The sequence below is a fragment of the Agelaius phoeniceus genome, chromosome 15 (genome assembly GCF_051311805.1).
Source record: "Agelaius phoeniceus isolate bAgePho1 chromosome 15, bAgePho1.hap1, whole genome shotgun sequence".
Classification (NCBI taxonomy): Eukaryota; Metazoa; Chordata; class Aves; order Passeriformes; family Icteridae; genus Agelaius; species Agelaius phoeniceus.
The window spans coordinates 13,720,508-13,741,948 of record NC_135279.1 but is presented as its reverse complement, the minus strand read 5'-3'; the positions used below and the strand labels follow the sequence as shown (position 1 = coordinate 13,741,948).

The 21,441-nt window shown below is 39.2% G+C and overlaps 1 protein-coding gene across 17 annotated transcripts in view; it reads right to left on the bottom strand.

The window, feature by feature from the left end:
* The window catches only part of TENM2 (teneurin transmembrane protein 2), an 884,487-nt gene that overhangs the window by 314,668 nt on the left and 548,378 nt on the right, over nt 1-21,441 (bottom strand). The gene's annotated exons all lie outside the window — the stretch shown is intronic.

Here is a 21,441-nt window from a genome sequence, read left to right as displayed (position 1 = left end):
CTGCAGCAGGAAAGTTCTGCCATAAAATACTTCATAGGGATTGATGTTGTCTTTTGGCCTTGCTTGTATATGGACTCAGCAGCATCAAGCACTCAGGAAACTTTTCAATCATCCCTATGTGAAGTGTCCAATCCTGCCTGTTTAATTATCCCACTGTACAGTGTAAATACAGTGTTTTCTGAGAAGTTTCCAATCCTGCCTGTTTAATTGTCCCACTGTACAGTGTAAATACAGTGTTTTCTGTGAAGTGTCCCATCCTGCCTAATTGTCCCACTGTACAGTGTAAATACAGTGTTTTCTGTGAAGTGTCCAATCCTGCCAGTTTAATTGTCCCACTGTACAGTGTAAATACAGTGTTTTCTGTGAAGTGTCCATCCTGCCAGTCTAATTATCCCACTGTACAGTGTAAATACAGTGGTTTCTGTGAAGTGTCCCATCCTGCCAGTTTAATTGTCCCACTGTACAGTGTTTTCTCCAAGTCCTGCTCAGGCCATTTGCAAACGCGCCGGTTGCCGCGAGTCACCACAGCGGGCCTCAGTCCATTACCGTGACAGGGAGAGCTCCTACTAACAACTGCTTTTTACTCCCCCTGACAAATGTGCTCTGTGCCACAGCTGACGTTTGTGTAGTAATCAGGACTGATGGATTGGGACGCCGGCGCTGCCGAAAGTGCCCCCCATTTTAATGTGAGCGATTTGTCACGCGCGCCGCTATCGCGCTGCTGTCAGGCGCGGCCGGCACAGCACTCCGTCATCTTCCCCCCGACCAAGGTCACTTTGGCAGCCACGGGAGAGCTCCACCACCAAGTTTTCATCCTTACTGGTGGTGCAAATGGCCTGGTCTTCAAAGCATCTATTTATTTCAACAAGTCCTTCCAAGTTCTTGTGAAACGTCCATGATACCAAAAACTGAACTAAAAGATCAAAGTAAAAGCACGTGGAAACAAAAGGTGCACAGTGGCTATCAACACAAACTGGGCGCTTCACAGATGCAGGTTCTCACAAGACACACTTAATTTAAGAATTATTTAACATCCCAAGGACTTTTGTCACCAGAACACCTTAAAATATATATAGGCAGAACAAAACTGAGCAATGATTAAAAGACCAAAGTGACATATCTACAAGATCTGTGCATCATCATGAAATTTTGAATAAACCAGAGCTTCCAAAAACAAACAAACCAACCAACCTAGGGAAAAGTAGGATCCTTACTCTCTACCATTTAAAACATAGAAAATGAGTAACTGTTTCTGCACTAATTGCAGAAAAATCTAAAAGCATATTAATCTAATTATTATAATCTATATATCTATAATGTCTATTATATTATCTATAATCTATATTTTATAATTATTATAATATAATCTAATCTAAAAGCATTTTAAAAACTACTTTTTATTTTGCAGTATAGGAGCCTTAGCAGCCTCCATTTTTTTTCATTATTTTCCTTTTTTTTCCACCAACACCCAAAATATAATCACAACAGCCAGATTTACATGCTTACACATTTTGAAAATAAGTTCTCTATGTTCAGCCACTTATATAAATGCACAGTCTTCAGTGACAAAATAATTTAAAGAAATTAGCTGAGGAACTTAACACACTATGTGAGAGGAAGGTTATGCCAAAGGCATTTGTGAAGTACCAAATAACAGCTCCTGAATAACAGTCTCATACAGAGCAAGGCAGAATGCAATATGTAAGTCACTCTTCCACTTAAAGAAACACGAGTTAGTCCATGAGCCAGAATACAATCAGCACACACACACTTGCCCACACCTCCTTCCTAGAGCTTGACTATTTGCTGCCAAAACCCAAAGCCTGTGAGAAAATACCATTCAAGATAAAACCCCCTAAGATACACAGGCAGAAAGTAGCTGTAATAACTGAAAATGAGAGAAATCAAACCACACTTATCTTCAGTCTTCTTCAAAAACCTGAGGGAGGCGGGCAGCCCTGCCCCAAGTTACTCTCACAGCTGCATCCACCCCAATCCTATGGGCAATTACTTCTGTTTTCAAGGATTGCAAAGATGAAAGCAAGAATCTAGTTTAGAACTGTTGATGCTGCATGGCTTTTTTGCTGTGCATTTCCCCAGAGCTCAGTAAGAGCTGACAACAGCTGAGACAGCCTCCACTACTGCAAAGTCACTCACATGCTAAAGTGCAGGGAGCTCTGAGCTGTCTGACAAAGCCTTCACCTGCTGTAAATGTCCCCTCTCCCAGCCTGAGTGGACATTGTCCCACGGTAAATGCTCTGCCCCCAGCCTGAGTGGACACTGTCCCACTGTAAATGCTCTGCCCCCAGCCTGAGCGGACATTGTCCCACTGGAAATGCTCTGCCCCCAGCCTGAGTGGATATTGTCCCACTGTAAATGCTCTGCCCCCAGCCTGAGTGGACATTGTCCCACTGCAAATGCTCTGCCCCCAGCCTGAGTGGACATTGTCCCACTGTAAATGCTCTGCCCCCAGCCTGAGTGGACATTGTCCCACTGTAAATGCTCTGCCCCCAGCCTGAGTGGACATTGTCCCACGGTAAATGCTCTGCCCCCAGCCTGAGTGGATATTGTCCCACTGTAAATGCTCTGCCCCCAGCCTGAGTGGACATTGTCCCACTGTAAATGCTCTGCCCCCAGCCTGAGTGGACATTGTCCCACTGTAAATGCTCTGCCCCCAGCCTGAGTGGACATTGTCCCACTGTAAATGCTCTGCCCCCAGCCTGAGTGGACATTGTCCCACAGTAAATGCTCTGCCCCCAGCCTGAGTGGACATTGACTCTATGGCTGGAAAGCAAATTCACTTTTACTGCTTTAGTCACTGCAGAACTGCCCTCTGCCTTTTTCTATAGCATACCATCACATCACATCAAGGGAGACTCAAGGATTAAGGAAAACAGATGTGGGAAAATCAAGAAACGAAGAAAGGTAGACATGGTTTATATCTTTAGTTATAAGGTAAACTGTGAACTCTTATATTTAAATTGGCCACCAAAAGATTTTAGTTTATCTTTAGTTAGAAATTGGTCCAGACCAAGTATGGCTGTCTCATATAGAGCATGTTAAAAACCCACCAAGACATCTGACTAGTCTCTCTTCAAATATCTGCTTTCCTTCTGACAGTTTATTTAATAAACATTTGGATCAGGTGGTGATCTCGACTTGCTGTCAAGAATGTAGACATGGCTTCTGTGCCAGAAGGTCTGTGTTTGGTGGAAAACATGGCTGGGCATTACTATGAGCATGAAAGGTGAATAATGACTAAATATCAACACATATAAATATTAAAAAAAAATCTATCTAAATAGCTAAAAAATTCTATTTTAGGTCAAATTTATGTGACGCTTTAGAAAACTGAAAGCAGAGTCTGGGATTATAGTTAAGGGAAAAGACAGCTTCTTGCAAAGAAAGAATTTGTGCAGTTTCTTATGTTGAAATCTTTAATACCTCCACCTTACAAGAGATGTGGAAGTATATATGTGAATAAACTACAATTATCTGCTGTTATAAAAGTTGACACCAAAATATTCAGTGCATGGCTCCCTGAAAATTGCCACTTCTACAGGTACAGTACAAATGAAGAATAACAGAAAGATACCCCCAGCCCCTGCATTCCTTAGAAATTGGTATTGCCACATAAAAGTCAACTAAACCTTTGTGAAGTTACAGTAACAACGGGCATTTCTAGAAATATATACACATACAGACAAATCATATTATAAAAATGCTTCAAGTTTATCAATTACTGAAGGAAAATTTTTGCCAATCTCAGTTTAATTTGTCCAGAGCTCTCCTTACATGAAAACATGGGTATCATAATCAGTTCTCAAACATAAGAATTTGCCCAGATTATATTTGGACATTTGCATGTAAATACACACAGGCACTTTACTAACACATAAATAAAAGCATATGGAAAAAACATTCAGGTAGAATCCTTTGGGGAAAAGAGGACTTTGGACACAGCCTTGAAAAAATAAATTACCACCACACAAACAAGAATTGTCATGATCAAAACAAACAAAACAAAAAGAGCAATTTCTAATCTGCTCTGACAGTGATATTAAGCAAACTCAGCACTCCTCAAACAGTAAATATTCATAGTCCCATTCTCATTAGTTCCTTGCTGACACTATTCCCTCTAAAGGAAACAATAAACTGAATCCACACACATCTTCCAGTCTCCTCACCTAAGTGCTTCATGATTCCTATCAGATATTTGAACACAGTTTAGGAATTATCAAGTTATTTGAAAAACATTGAGCTGAAAAAAACCTTTTTTTTTTCTCCAAAAGATAAAAGGAAGCATAAACCAAACCTCAAACTTTGTACAAGATTTTAGATACACTTACATCTTGGTGTCTTTTGGAAGGAACTAGAAAATTACTCAACAAAGAGTTATTAAGCATGCTAAATAATGGTAAAATGATAATTACACTGGAGATTTGTGTTAATAAATGAGATGCAAAGGGGTCTTTATTATCCACTCAGGTGCATGTAGAATTTAATTAGTTATCACCCATAAATGCTAAAGGCAGAGCTGCCAATCAATCAATTTCCTAAGCAGGAACTGAGGAAACCCCAAAACGTGAGAAGTGAATGCTGAGGAACACTTTGGTTAGAAAACAGTTAACCCAACAGCAATATGGAGAGAAGGAATTCCTCAGAGAGCCTAAAGAAAGATGTTTTCATCTCATTACATCTACCTTCATAATTATAACAAACTCATCAGCCTCTAGATGAATACCACGTATAATCATTTTCCTGCATATTTTCCAAAGCAGGAAACTTAACAAGATATAAATGCTACAGACTAATTCAGGCTATTTGCAGTTCTCATCTCATCTTGAACTGAAATAAGAAGAAAAGTAGTATAGTTAAGCTAAAAATAACTAGATAGAGACTTAGGCTTGTTTATTTCCTGTAATCCTTGCTCAGAGCCAGGCAAGTAATAGGTTTATACTTTTTAAAAGAAGGTAAATTTAGAGCATAGTTAGACTATGGTCTTTAAATAAAAAACCAAATCCAAATAAGTAAAAAAGCTGGTAAGCTTCTAATGTACCTAAATGGATGCTTCCATTATAATATTTGAAAATACATAAGCCCACCAAAAAACTGAAATCCCACTAAAAAAAACAACAAAACCAAAAAACCATGTAAAGATTACCCCAGCAAAGATTAAGTTTACAGATGCTGATATGACAAAACAAACAGACCAGGGGATTACATTCAATTGAACAAAATCAATCACATATAGAGTACAGCAATAAAAATCAGCAAAATCCCGACCCACTCAGGGAAGTGGAGCTCTGCCAGCAATACATTTCTTGGCAGGGCTCTGTGCCCACTAATTAGAGCCTGAACCATTTGGGGAGAGTTGCTCTGTGTGCTCAGGAACTGACACAGAGCTGCCCAAACCCAGCTGCCTCTCCAGCAGTGACCTGTGCTGCTCCCACCTTGGCACAGGGTGGGCAGGGGCTGCAGCAGCCCCCGAGGTCCCAGATGAGCTGGGGGGATCAGGGTGGGTGCCTGTATACCCAGAGTGGGTGCCTGCACACATGCACAGCACCTGCTGTTTTCTGCCCCCAGAGCATCAATAATTTTTGGTTTTTTTCATTAGCTGCCTGTGCTGGAGCTTGGGCAAAGCTGCCAAACCTTTGCTGCCACCTTAGCAATGCTGTTCCAGAGCTCCAGCCTGGAGACCACTGAAGGAACTAAGAGTCTGTCCCCTGGATATAGATATTTTTGAGAACACATCCAAATAAGAGAAACTGTAAATATGCATGCACACTTTGGATACCAAATACCAATTTCCCGTTTAATCCCAAATCTTGAATATAAGTTTTCTTCACAATCTCACAGTATCAAGATGGAACTGCACACTGATTCTGTTTTGCAAGAAGCACATGTATGCATGTCTAAAGTCATCTGGGCAGCTTGCTTCAGCAAACCTTAAAATCTGGCTTGATAAGGACATTGGTTTTTAACACCTAGAATGGACTGGAATCTCTCTTAACACTTAGTAAGAGCAATGGCAGCTTTCAGGTGTGCCATGACTAAACTGGGCACTGAAGGAGAATCCAGCTTGCTTTTTCTACTTTGCAATGTAACAAATATCATACATTATGAAAAAAGTATTGAAGAATGCCCCCTGCCCCAAATCACAAGCAGTACTAAGAGATAACAGTGGGTAAAAGCATATGATGGAGTGAGTTAAAAAGAATTGACACAATAAGCCACAAACAATTCACATTTAACACAAAAAATTAAGTTTCATTTTAAATGCCTATTTGCTTGCTAAAAGTATATTTTGCAAAAGACAAATTGTATTGTCTTTTTTCAAGATTATACACAGCTTTGCAAAAACAATTACTATGGCTGAAGGCTAAATTTGGCCTGAAAGAAAGGGTTGAAATTGTGCTAGTACAGAGTTTTTGTAACTTTTTTTTTTGACCCCAACAGATCAGTTATCTCACCATCCTTCCTGTCTGCATGCTTTACACTCCCTGTGTGCACTGACTGCTGAGCTTGAAAGGGTCATAAAAGAAAAAGGGAAAAAAAAAAGTGGAGGGAATATCAGAGTATCATAAAACAATCCCAAATGCTGACTCATGCTGTAGCCTGAGAGAAATGAAAACTGGGCCACGACAGAGAAATGATGGAGAGCCTGAAAAATCCACTGCCATCAGTAAAGTGTAAAACTGGCATTTAATAAAACAGCCTACAAAGCAGGAGGCCAGCTTCAGAGCAAGAGCATTAATTTGGAAATCTTCTGGAATGTGTTGGTGCCCTTAAATCCCAGTGCAGACAAGAGCAGGGCTCTGCTCTGCCTGCCCTGCTCCCACCAAGGGCAGCCTTGCTCAGCATCTCAGCTCAGACCCTGACCATGATGGACCCTGGAGACCCCACCTGCCCCACTCTGACCCTCAGAGCCTTTCTAGTTGGCTAACAGTCTGTACTAATCAAGAAAAGCAGACTAATAACTTCCCTATTCAGACATAATTCATTATCCTTATTTACCCAGGCTGGCAAAATTTAGAAAGACCCTTCCTTCCAGCCTTTTTAATTACCAAAATTCTACTTGCTTTAAAATACCATAGTCTCCCTTGAGTATTCAGCAGAGCTGAAGATCACCATGGCAATAAGAAAATGGTGCCAATGTTATCTTGGCACTGAGTGTCTACAGATCTCAGGAGACTTAGCACAGGAGAAAATTGAGCTCACGTAAAAGCAGGAACTCACTCTCTCTAATGATTTTAATATACCTTTTATTTTTGCTAATTTGATGTTAAAGACCTTGAACAAAACTGCTAAAACCCTAGAAGCATACATTTTCCTAAATAGACAAACAATTCCTAATGTGTTTATTATTTCAAGGTGAAATCCACTTTACTCACACAAAAAAGCAACGTCCTAGAGTTTGCTGGATGCATGGGCAAGTGTTGTCAATGGATTGGGATATGAAAAACAAGCCACATGAAAACCAAGTCTGAGCAAAAAGATCCCTTTAGATCTTAATTTCAGGCATGAGATGAAGATTTTCCCTACAACCACAACATGCCAAAATCCACAGTTGTGCTGCACAGCAGAACAATGCCTGTGTTGGGTGTTTGTTTGCTTTTTCCCTATTTCTTTTCCCTTTCCCTGAACTGTGTCACAGAGACAAGGGACATCACTTTTATCAGGATTCTATCTGTAAGCTAATACACGACACATCACACAAAAACTGGCAGCAGTACAAAGGTACAGCACTGACTTGACCACTGCTCCAACTTTGAACCTGGACTTGGGGACAAAGCCAGGGCAGCACAGGAGCATTCCCTGGAGGCAAGGTCCCACACAGCCAACAATGCCAACATCTACCAGAACACAGCTCTGCTGCACAAAGAGCATCTTCCCTCCCAATTTACTGCAGTGACAGTAGAACTGCAGCTTTCCCTTCTCCTGGTATCAAACCAGTCACTGGTACATTCCATTCTTTTACAGTCAGCAAATGGGACAGCAGGAAAATAAGACTATGTATCATCCCAATGCCCACACACACAGAAGAACAAATTAAGTCTCTACTAGTTGAAAGGTGCATTCAAAATTGCAGTGAAGAATGAAAATGCAAACATCCAGACAGGGATTTAACTCCATATAGTGCTGATCAGAATGATCACTCTGAATCAGCAGGCTTCAGACTGAAAAGGAATTGCCAATTCCCCAAATTCTCATTTTTTAAATCTGGTTTCTAATTTCTTTGTATCACTTTTTCCATATACATCCAGAGGGATTTTGTAAGTGTTTAATATAGACTCATGCTCACAACTTTGTTGAGCAAGTAAAAGGAACATATTAGAACGTTGCTTTACAATTATGTATTAGGAACAGCAGTATTTGTACTGAAGATACACTTTCCCTTTTCAAAGTAGAAAGATTATAGTGGGGAAGCCAACAGTGACTCTTCCACTTTCTGATGGTCAGAATGTTGGCATTTCATAAAAGTCTATGCAATGTCTGGCTTTCACACAGGCAGAAGCATCTAGAACAGTCAAACCTTCTCTCTGAATCAGAAAATTTGCTGCAGTCAGTGTCACTTTTGTCTCTCAAATGCCAGAGTTACCAGAATACAAATTCATTCACAAATTCAACTCAATGTTTTCATTAAAAAGCAGAGCAACTGATGCACACAGGCTTTGTGTTAATGTAGTTGAAAGGGTTTTTTTTTCCCATCAGAAGGCAGCGAAGGAATAAATATTAAAACACCCTACATGTGCCACCACACAGAATTATTGATATCTGGAGAGCTCTAGTTTAATATACAGGTATTGCAAACACATTGTACAAAACCTGCAGCTGAGCCTGGGTTTGGAACACAATGCTGAGATTGCATAGGAAGCACTTCTACTTGGCAAAGAGGATATTGCATTACACAACCCTGAATGAATTCAGAGTATCATGAATGATACAAAAATAATGAAAATTCCACTCTGAGGCCAGAAAGGCTTCATGCTTACACAAGCTAATGAGAAATTCTAAGCAAGAAATCAAACAAGTTAAACTTGGGTAACTATGGCTGGTAAACAGTGCTAAAACTCTTATAAATCAGAAAAGAGATATCCTGTATAAAATCAGTTTGAGTCTGACATGGACAAACAAGAACAGATATTGCTGTCCTTTGCCAAACTACCTGAAAGGTCCAATCCCACTGGTCAGTCAACCTGAGCTCAGAACAACTCCAATTTGCACATTTCTGTGAAAAGATTGTTAGCTGGTCACCAACACACAAAAAATCTCAAGAACTAATCACCATTTCTTTTTTATTAATAGAATTGTAGGTGGGCAGATGATTCTTCTGCCTTCAAAACCTCAATTTCAAATAGATATCCCTGGGAAAAGATCTCTCAAACTTCTCAGGTTGGACTTTTCAACTGATCAATGTGAAACCTGCAGCTCCTGCTGTTTGAAACAGCAGGGGAGGGAGGCAGGAGCAGGATGACACCTTTCAATCCTGGGCCTCCTGTTACCTTAGCAGACCTTTTCAGAAAAATAACAGACATTTCTGCTGGCTTACAGCTAGAACAAAGATAATCCTGACTCAATTAGCTTATTGGCTTTTCCCCCATGTGGTATGCCAGGATAAAAAAATTGAAAGCAAGAATTAATTTGCAGGGGGTTTCTTAGATAATAAGCTCAACCTTTCATGTTCCCAGCCTTTGCATAACAAGGCTCTACCCTTGCCAAATTAGTTCTTGGAAGGAAGTTATCTCCAATGTGACCAAGAGCAAGCCTGTGATCCAAACAGCAACAGATCATCCTGCTCAGCCTCCATGTGCATTGCAGCCAAAATGTCACAGCCAAGTAGACCCAGAAGAGCACAGGGCATCTCCTGAAACACACCTGGGGACAGCAGTGTCCCTGCACTGCCCACTGCAGTCAGGCATTTTGGGCCTCCATCCTTCCTTCAAACCCATCCAACTGAAACCATGGAAAGACTTTTGTTCTGTCACTGAAACAAAGAACTGTTCAGTAACAGAAGTAAACAGAAAAATCACATCAGCTGCAGAAAGGTCCTTCCAGCAATCAGATTTTTTCGGGGGGTTCGAAAGGACCAGCCTACTTGTTTGGATTTCCATCTTCCTTTTGAGCCAATTTGAAGTAAATAAAATGTTACTGAGCCCAGAGAGAAACAAATTTCAATTCAAAAGAACAATTACTAATTAGATCAATGATCTTCAATAGTCAAGTACACTCTTTCATTACATTACAGAAACTAGATTGCAACCTTTCATTTAAGTTGTTAGTCCAGGGTTTAACAACTGACCACTAAACCTGCATCAAATTTATTTCATTCCTGACAAAGCAATTCTTAACCTCTCTGTTTGGTTACTTCCACCTTTGCTGAGTGTTTCCCCAGTTTTACTTGACAGATTAAAATGAAAATACTGCATATGCTTTATTAGATTCTGCTCTCTTATTTGGGATGAGACATCAATGTTGTTTGCTAATTTAAAAAGCAGCTCTTTGGCACAAATGTTTTGTTTGTTTGTTATTTCCCCTCTCCACCTCTCTGGCATATGTCAAATGTTTAGACAATATGATTTTGATGGCAGATTAATTTTAGTACTTAGAGTACAAGCTCAGCTTTCAGATGCAAAAAGCCAACTAAAACAAACTTAATTGTCTTAAAGTTTGGTTCCTATATATAGTTTTAGTTTAATCACAACATACTTAAAGCTTGTACTTGAAAAACAACCCCCCAAACACCACAAATCCACACCAGCACTTCCCAGTATACAATGCATTCTAAGTCAGCAATTCAAAACATATAAACAAAATATAACAGTGTAGGTTTGAAACAAAAGCTGCAATGAGAGGCCTCCTGTGAAAAAGGTCTTCTACTAACTATATTCCTAACAAACTGTAGCACTACAAAACATAATCCAACATCAAATCAGGGTTTCAAATTAAAACTTGGCTGTATGGGAAGCACACCACACACTTGTACTGACACATCTCCAGTGATCAGAGAGGCTGCACCACCCTGCTGGACACACAGAACAGCATTAACCAAACGGAGCAAGGCTGAAGGCAACAGCAGTGAGATCATTCATGGCTCTACTGGACATCACATCCCTGAAAAAATGAGCTTTTCAGATGGTCCTGGTTCACTCCAGCACACACTGCACCTGCACAAGGCAAACTCTGCCACTCCTCTGCTGGTCATGATGCACATTTCCCTCATCTACACCAAAGTGTGAGCAGAAGTACTGCAACACTGCCCTTGGTTACCATTTTGTGATTACAATGATTATTTTTAGAACACCTTTATTGTAAAACCTTGTTTATTGATCCCCTCTATTTTTATACATCAGAGTCTGCAAATTAATTGGGATCTTTATCAGTACAGCTACTTTGTGATTTTTTGGTTTACTATGCTCTGAAAGGCTTTAGCCTTTCTGAAATGAAAACAAAACCAAAATAAAAAAATGCAATATATCTTCAATCATTTTATTGTTATCACCTAGGTCCTACTGATTAGAACAAAGATTCATTCCAAGATTTTGTAGAACAAAGCTGTTTTCTAAAGTAAGCACATTTCTTCTAGCAGAATCTTGCTTAAGTTTGCTCATAAGCAAGAAGAAAACCCTTAAAATATTTAGATACTACAGCTTTCTGTAAGTAGACTATAATTAGATTATTAACTCCAGGAAGCAGATCATACCTTCCCACAGACTTGTTTAGCACTTAGCAGAACTAGACTGACCTACATGGACTCTACCCAATGCAGGGTCAAGAAGAGGGTGCTTTCAGGAGGGAAAATAGCTTTCTGACAAATCAGTTGACTGGGTTCCAGCTATAACACTGACCTACTTGTACAGCATACTGCCAGCCTTTTAAATTTCACTGCCTGTAAAATAGAACCTATCTATTCCCCAGGAAAGAAACTGGGTTGCTGGTCCCTGATTTTAGAGTTGAAGAGAACAGATTATCGATGTGCAACGCCCACAGCAGATGAATCCAGGCTCTCTCTTTCCAGCCCTCATGGGAAGGGGGAGCAATTGTGATGCTCCATTTTGGGAAGGAATGAATGCAGAAAGACCAGGAGGTAATCACTCAATTCTCTCCAAGACCCAGCATTACCAGTGTCAGAAAACAGATCTGGCCACAGAGGAGGAAGTGTGTGTGTGCAACAACTGCAAGGGCCCACAAACAATGAGGGAAGGCTGCAAAGATGAGTTGATCAGTTTTTATAGAGCCCCTGATCTCAAAGATCTTGCCTCCATCAAGATGCATCTCTTTTGTTTTCTTGGGCTCTGTTGCCAAACATGCAAAAGGCACAAATAAATACAAGTAGGACATAAAAGGCTGCTCACATGACCTTTACTGATTATACTTTAAACAGTAGTCACCCATCTCTCTTCTATCAGATTCTGCTCTGGCCCTTCTCACTGTTTGCACACAAGAGCCTGGTTATTCATAATAAAGCTGTTGTATTTATGGGTAACACAACAGTTGAACCAAATACAAACACTGGAGTAAACAAAGAAAAACTAGTTATGAAGACTCCAATCCATACAAATACCTTCTAATTTCTCTAATAAATAATGGTAAAGTAACTGCCCTAACAACCCATTTTATCTCTATTTAAAAAGAAAATTATTAGCTGGAAGCATCTCATGAAAAAAACTAAACCCAGCTCAACAGGGTATGCACATCAGTGCATCAGATATTGTTTATCAGAAAAGTTACCCTGACAGGTCCCTCTCAGCTGATCTTGCAATATCTGTTTGAAATCATCCCTTTCTTGATCCTGTTGTGAAATCAGAAGCAAGTTGCCTCTAGCATTTGGAATTTAGCTGTCAAATCCATCTCCATAAAACAGTTGGGGGAAAAGAAAATCATATCAGGTACTGCAAAAAATTTACATATTGGCCTCATGCACAACTGAAGGCAGAAAAACCCCCTGCACATGACTTCTACTCCCTCTTAATAACTGCTAATGCTTCACATTCCTTTCTAGTGAAAACTTTAAAGAAATTATTCCCCTAGTAAGACTTACTATCATTTGAGGTAGGTTACACAGATCAAAATAAGCAACCATTATTTTATGTACAAAAGTTTCACTCTTACCCTACTACTTGTTTTCTCCTTATTTGCTTTACATTTGGTTTACACTTTTCACACTGCATTTATGGGGAAAGGAATAAGGTGCATTCATATATTTGGAAACCCATCAGAATATTACAGCATTGATGCAATTAAATAATTAAAAAATAATGATCTTGTCTGAAGAGGTTTTCCAATATACCTCTTGGCACAACGATAGCACTTGAGAAGTCTCCTAGACCACAGCCTACTTGGCACTTATTTATCAGCTTAGTTCTATTGTGTTTACAAAGTGGTGCTAATGAAGGAAACCTCAGGGGTTTTGGTGGGTTTTTTTGGGCGTGGGGGACTGGTTCTGGCTGCAGACACTCTCCCTGCAGGAAGGAAAAGCCTCCCACGGAATGATAAAGGACTCACTGTTACACTATTACAGGAGATGAATTGCATTAACCCCTGCCCTTCCCCATTGTACTTGCTGCCCACCGAAAACAACAACAGAATTACTAAAATCCCACACTCTCTAATGGGATGGTAATAGGATTCAGAGGCCATTAGGGTAAAGGCAATCCATATTTTACAGTTTAATAAGCTCTTGCTGAAGATGCTGGATCCCTCTTCAAAGCCAACAATTACTGATTTAGTATTAACAAATCCTCAACTGTCAAGACTGCAGAATGCATTCAAGATGAAGTCAACAGCTTACGGTGACAGACTTTAAAAATGTGTGCAGAAAAATGAAATCACTTAAATTGAAATAATTTGTAATTTTACAGTGATACTGGTTATTACTGTCATTTCATATTTCTCTAAATCCAAATCTCATGGTTACTCAAGTTTGCACATAATTCAGACTTCTGTGGTGTTTGTTGTAGAAGCCAAGAACTTTTGTCCTGTTTTCTAAGCATACACCTCTTCTTGCAAAGAAATAAAACACTCAACAAAGAACTATGGGACCAACTGAGTAATGAAATCAAGTTCTCCACAATCACAGGTAATTACATAGACAATTCTTTAATATTATGATTACCTACAACTGGATTGCCTACTAGGCTGTAAACTCAAAAGAACCCAGCATTTTCTAGTAGCATGCCTTGAAACATAGAGAGAACAAAACAAACTAACTCTGCCTGCTGTTTATTATTGTTTAAAACCATTGGTTTATATATTTTTGAAAGGCAAATGTCCTTGGCAAAAAAAAATCATCTTATCTCTGTTTTTGCTGTATCCAGTCATTTCCCATTCCCTTATGTGGGGGATATAAAGAACAATCCACTCCTTCCATTTCCTGAAACCAAAGGTACACATCCACCATTAGTGCTGCTGGATCTAATCCCCACCTTTGCACTATTCTTTTGCTTACATTTCTTAAAAGAGGGAAAGAAAACTCCAATGATAACACATGTTTTTTACAAGTGATGATTCTGAAACTCAGTTTTGTTCCCACAAACATTAACATAGTTCTCAGGTAGGTAAGAGCCATTGTATCTAAAAATATGGACCATTGTTGTTATAATTATTTCGCGCCTAATCACACAAACAACAGGAAAGCAAAATAAACTATATCATTGTAAACTAACTGAACTCAAAGGCCTGCCATCATTTCAAATTGAGGAAGCCAATTCTTCACCATCCACAGAGGTGATGTTTTCATATAATCAGGTATTGCAACTTCACACACCAGAACCAGGCTGATCTTCAAAGTTTCACGTGCTGTTTATGTGGAGAGCTATTAGACTTCATTAACATCAATGCATATTCACTATTTATCCCAATGTATTAATGATGAACCCAAGTACCTATTTTATGACCATCACAATATTATGTTAAAAGCATAAATTTAATACAAATGGAGCTGGTGGTTTTCCTGTTTCTGCAAAAGCAGATACACTGATGTTTGAGATCCACTTCCACAACTTCATTTTGTCACATCTAATTCTGATAGAAAGCTTTCAATACACTCAAAGAACAGTGAGAAAAGGAAACCAGAGTGATTCCTGCAACAATTGACTCTGTTTAACTCACTATTAAAACAAGTTGTGTAAACTACTTAGAAAGATGTCTTCCAGAATATCTGGGGAGATCACAGAGATTTTTGAAGCATAGCTTCCAGGCAAACTAACAAAAATAACCAGAAGGCAAGTAAAAAGGGAATTGACAATTTAACTAATTCCATGACAGGGATTGTCCTATCAATATTTCACAAGGCAAAGCAGAACTACAACATGAACAGAAGAAAGATGTCAAATACCACCCAAAAAGCTTCTTTAGAGAGAGAAATGGAGAGCATATGAACCATTAATTTCTAAGGACCTTGATCTATATATATATAGCAATTTAAAATCTAACTCCACTTAAATCTAACCCCATTGTTTACAATACAACACAGATGTGTCATCATGACTCAGCCTGACTCTGGAGTCAGGATTTCTTTCAAGTCTGGATAATGTACTGCTGGAGCATGTCCAGACAAGGAAATGGAGCTGCAGAAGGGTCTGGAGAGTCAAACAAGTGAGGGAGCTGGGGGGTTTATCCTGGAGAAAAGGAGGCTCAGGGGCACCTTCTGGCTCTGAACAACCCCTGACAGGAGGGGACAGCCAGGGGAGGAGCAGGCTCTGCTCCCAGGGAACCATCGTCAGGACAGGGAGAAATGGTCTCAAGCTGCACCAGGGCAGGTTTAGGTCGGACATCAAGAAGAATTTGTTCACAAAAAGGGCGGTCAGGCACTGGAAGGGGCTGCCCAGGGAGGTGCTGCATCCCCATGCCCGGAGGTGCTCAGCAAACAGCTGGGTGTGGCACTCAGTGCTCGGGTCTGGCTGTCACAGCGGGGATCATCAGTCACAGGATGGACTCAATGATCTTGGAGGTCTTCTGCAACCTAAATGATTCCGTGATTGTGTGAAAACAGTTTTTAAAAGGAAAACAGAACCTTCAGCCACAAGTGATCAGTTAATGCAGAAGATTTCATGTTAGAAGGTGGTGAACAAGAATGAAACAATAATTTCTTGAGGTTGGCCATGGCTAACAGGGTAAACAGGAAGAGAAAACACATTGCCCACACTGGAGCCTTGATTTGCTTTGCATTTGACACATGCTGTCTCAAAACACCATTTTAAATTTTATTGCAGTCATTCTACAAGATCCTCTCAAAAAAGGTAGCAAGGAGATGCAATATAATGAGCTATAATACAATAATCATGCTTTGGATCTCTGTCAAGTTTCTCAGAACACAAATGAGCATTTATCAGGAATTTGCCCAAAACAAATAATTTACACTCATTTCCGCAACACGACAGACACGATTCTCCTCCATTCAGCTCTTTGTTAGCTCTGATTAATTACTTCACTTCCAAATTTCATTAGAAACATATTCATCTTTTCCTAGGTTGCAACAACTGATACGCTGCATCTCAAAGTCTCATATTAGAAAACTGAACATCTGTCCATTCCTTACATTCTACTGACCTCTAGAGACTGCATGTATATATGTATAGCACATATACATTATTTATGTCCATGCACTCACACCAGAGCAATAGTACAATAGGTTGACTTTAAAAGAAATCTGCATTCAGTCTCTGATGTTACAGTTTTGACTTTAATCCCACACCGTTCTCAGAAATGTTATCTTTCCTGCAAAAATCTCTTGTTGTTTTTTCTCCCCTCTTCTCTTTGTGTCCTTCCAACACAAACACACCACACATTATCAGTTATGTACAGAATTAGGCTACAACTATGAATATCAACATAAATACTGAGATAAACCAGGTTTCATTTAGCATTAATATCTGCTGGGGAGGGAGTATTACAGGTCAGACACACTGAATTACTGAGAAACAGGTATTACTGTGTGTGTGGGGAGAGGAGACAGTCTCTCCCAGCTCAGTAGAAGCCTTGGTGCCCCACCAAAGGACAACATCTTGCAGCAGATTCCTCGTCTCCATTGTGCTGCCAGGGGAAAAAAAAATCCTCCACAAAAGCCTGTGTTGGGTTTGACATTTAGACCAAACAGAAAGGACTGAAGGAGTTGAATTTGTCAACTAAAATCTATTCAAAATAGACACTAATCCAGTAACAAAGAGAAATGAGGGGAACAGAAGAGACTATGTTCTTCCCTAACAATGTTAGAATAACTGGCACCGTTAAGAGCCATTACTTGGTGGGACTGTGTGGTCAAATACAACAAGAGGCATTAGCACAAATATATACAGAATTAACAGGTGAAAACTCAAAGGCACATTCTCCTACTGAAAATACTCAGTATTCAGGTCCATAACAACATTCCTGGCAAATGTATATTGGGTTTTCTAACACTTAGAATGTTTTACAGACAAGGCCCACATATAAGACACTTTCATATGATTATATTCCTGAAATCCCACAGACAATGCTAAGTTTAGGAGAACAATCCAAAACCAATGTCCTGCTCTAAAAAAGCTCTCTCTAAAAAGCTTTTTTTGCTTTTTAAAAATTATTTCTTTTTGAGGGCAGGGGGATAAAGCCCTCTAATGCAGTGTTTTACCATGTTAGAATCATATTCCATGTGATAAGAGAATCCAAATTTTATTTGATTTGGAATCAGTTATGAGCTACAGGTTGAATTTTATTAAATCAATATAAGCTATAGATAGCAACTGATCTCCGTATCTTCAAAAATTGCATGCATAGAGTAAGAACTGTGCTAGCTAAATATATTCTACACAATACAGCTAAAAGAACTTACATCCCATACTTTGAGTTACTGCATCATTAATGAGGAAAATATATACAACCATATCCTCCTGTAGAAGATTTTTAAGATGACTTCATTGCCAAATCCTATTTCTAGTTTTTAAAATTACTTTTTCCCACATTTTTATTTACCTATTTTAATGGTACTATCATAGTCTCTGATATGGATGCCAGCCTCACAAATAAGTCATTAAATTACTACTATCTGCAGTACATTTTCCTGTGTGCACATCCCAGCTTTATATGTCAATAACTTACTGCAGATTCCTAGATATATATTCCTCCTCAGTTCCAATAATGTGAGACTAGGTAAGTATTTTTAAATTTCAAATGGGCTTAAATTAAAATACACCGATTCAGATTTTTGATGTTGTTTATATATAAAAAGCATCCAGAGACAAAGCTAGAAATGCACTATTGCTGCTTCTGATAAATATGGCACTGAACTCAATTGTGGCCAGAATTACTGACCCTGTGTAGCTATTCTGAGCTTTCAGGAGTGATATCCTAAAGAAAATTCCAGTATACAAGTATGCTTGCTTTTCTCCTCGTGACTTTGAGAACTGAGAAATACAAAGATAAAAGTTTATTCCTTAGGGCTATATTGTGTCATAAGCCTTTAAACTGAATTTGCCAATGTTTTCAACAGGGAATTCTCTTTAGAAACTGGTGACATATTACAATCTTTTAAACTAAATTATGTACCATTTCATTGAATTGACAAGTCTGGGAGGAAGGTACGAGAACATAATTCTGGTGATGTTCTCACTGGAAAAAGTCAGGCTTATTTTTCTGAATGACACAGAATTTTAGAAATGTCAAAGTGCTCATGAACTTTCGGCCATGGCCAACTGAGACACAACATTTAATGGCCATAGCTAATGGCCACTAAAACAATGGGAACTACTAAGTTGGAAAACAACAACTACTCCCCGTTCAATAAATACATTTAGTGTTACATTTCCGAAACTATACTCATGAAATGCAGAAAGATTTCACTTCCTCTGCATACCAGGTACACAGACAGTTTTCTGAAGGTTAAGGAATTACCTTAGCATGTACACAGTTGCGTGCAGGCACAAATTCAGCAATAAATTAAAGAAATCCCTATTAGCAATAGCAAACCTATATTGGAAATAAAATCCCAAACCCAATCAACAACAACAACAAAACCCCAATCAACCTAAAGCTGCTCAGATTAAAAACACTTTGGCACATGCATCTGCAAACCCCATAAAAATACTAAATCTAAGCCACAATAAGTAAATAGCATACAATGCTAATTACATGAGGTGACTGAAGAGATCTGCCACCCATTTTTCTATGTGCATTTTTTTCCCAATTATAAGCCAAAGTTGAAATTTTCTTACACATTAAGCAGAATGCAAAATAAAAGCATGCTCCTATGTATTATAAAATTCAGTCAAACACAGTAATTTTAATTCTAAAAACTGAGATATCTTGTCTAAAAGGTCTTCAAACAATTCTTGTCTTTTTTAATTTAAGGTACAAATAAGTACAAACCAGTTGCACACAGAAAGATCATATTTTTAGCAGGACCAGCCTAAGTTTTGCATATTTATCCTGCTTTACATGAAAAGCTAGGATTAAAGAAACACAACACACATTAGTGTTTTGAATTTGAAATCAGTTACTGTTGATGATCATCTCCAAAAATAAATATTCCCACAGATAGAGGTCAGTGGTTGCCTGAAATTGCATCAGTTAGTGCCTGTATACTAAAATCCTCCACTCCTTTGGGACTGCTTTATCATTTTATCAGATTAATTAAACCAGTAGTTTTAGCATAGAACATCACCGTTTACTATTCACACATTTGCCATTAGGTGCTTACAATTTATTGATCTGAGGCTCATCATAGGGCTTCTCTCAGAATTTAATCACATAAGATGATGCTAACTCACAATTGTTAATAGATAAAAAAGCACACATAAAATATCTTACAAATTAAGAGGGGGTTTTTTGTCTTTTATTGTGTTGATGTGGTAAGGTCTTGCTATTCTCAAAGGAAAGCAACTTCACTGTACTAGAACTCAAATTTTGAGGTGGCATGCATTTATTTATCTTATTATCTTAGTTTATAATTAAACACCTGCTTTTCGTGGCTTTATTTAAAACAAAACAAAAAACAAAACAAAAACGCCCCTAACTTTCAGGGATGTTCTTTCAGCCCTTCCTTTAAGAAAACACACATCCAACATTGTCAATAACAGTGATCAAATTTGAAGAGGTAAGGAAAAACTAAAAACCTTTAGAAAAGACACATGGTTGTATCTGCATGTGCCTCATATCAGCACGTGTCTCTTCAGGTTTTCAGATGGAATAGCACCTACAATAATGATGTAAAAATTATTGATCTCATATTATGGAACTACCAGGTTTTTCTTGGGTTTTTGTAATCTCACTGCATTTCTTTCTCTAGATGAAGTAATCTTAACTTTGCTCTCCAGCAACATCTACTGGAACATCAGTAAAATGCTGCTATTTCTATTAATCACCCATTTAACATCGAGTAGGGCAGAGTTAGCAAATGCCAAAAGCAGAGATAAATGCTCTGCAATTCAGATCCTGCATTCTGGGCTCAAGCAGATCAAGGTGGCTCAGCTTCAACCTTCCACTTTCCTGCCATTTCATAAGGACCTAAATCTTCATGACTAATTCCTACCAGAATTCATCTCCTATTTATACTCAGATATACTTTAAGTCACAAAATACCATTTAAAGTACCACATTACATCCAGAACTTCTATTTTTGTCAGAGAAGTTACTCCTAATTTCAGTTTGACCCAACATGTGCCTAAACAGAACTGAAGCATAAAAAGAACTTGGAAGAACATATAGAAACATTTTGAAAGGTGAAACAGAGCTGGAGTGGCAATTCCAATGCCGAAAAATAAACAAGTTCAGCGAAACCATCGTTAAGAAGTAAAAATATGCACAGAAAAACAGTGAAACATTTGCAAGTTCTGATTACAAGCTTTCAGGAAAAAAAAAATTAAAAAAAAATAAAATCTGTGCCTTTGTATGAGGATGAAAGTGCACGATTAACTACCACTGAAGGAAGGAGCAGGGCTTGAAGTGCCCTTGCCCAGGGGAGGCTGTGCTTCCCTGGGGGCTCAGTGCCCTGAGCTGGTGCCTGCCCCAGGCAGCCCCGCACACACACCCAGCCCTGCTGGGGCACTGCAGGCAGCACCCAGCCTTGGGGGGACCTGCATCAGGAGCAAAGTTCTCAGGCAAACACATCCATGTCACTCTGCAGGGTGCCCATCTGTAGGGCTGCACCACGACACTGTGCCCAGCCATCGATGTTGATGACAGCTTACCAAGTTAGCTTCCCCCAGCTCTGCTCACAGCCAGCCAGCAAGTGCTCCACTTTGCAAATAACTCTGATCACTACAACAGCATTTGCTTCCTTCCCGAGCCCTAATAATGGTCTAACTCTCCTTGACTGCCTGCTCACTCTTCAGTGTGACAATGAAATTCAGAATAGCACTGCTGCTCAGAATCCCTTCCTCCTATTTTGAGTCAGTTTGCTGATACAGAGAGCAACTGTAAAATGTAGGGAGAGGAAAAAGGCACTAAAGCCGGGGATGAACAGAAACA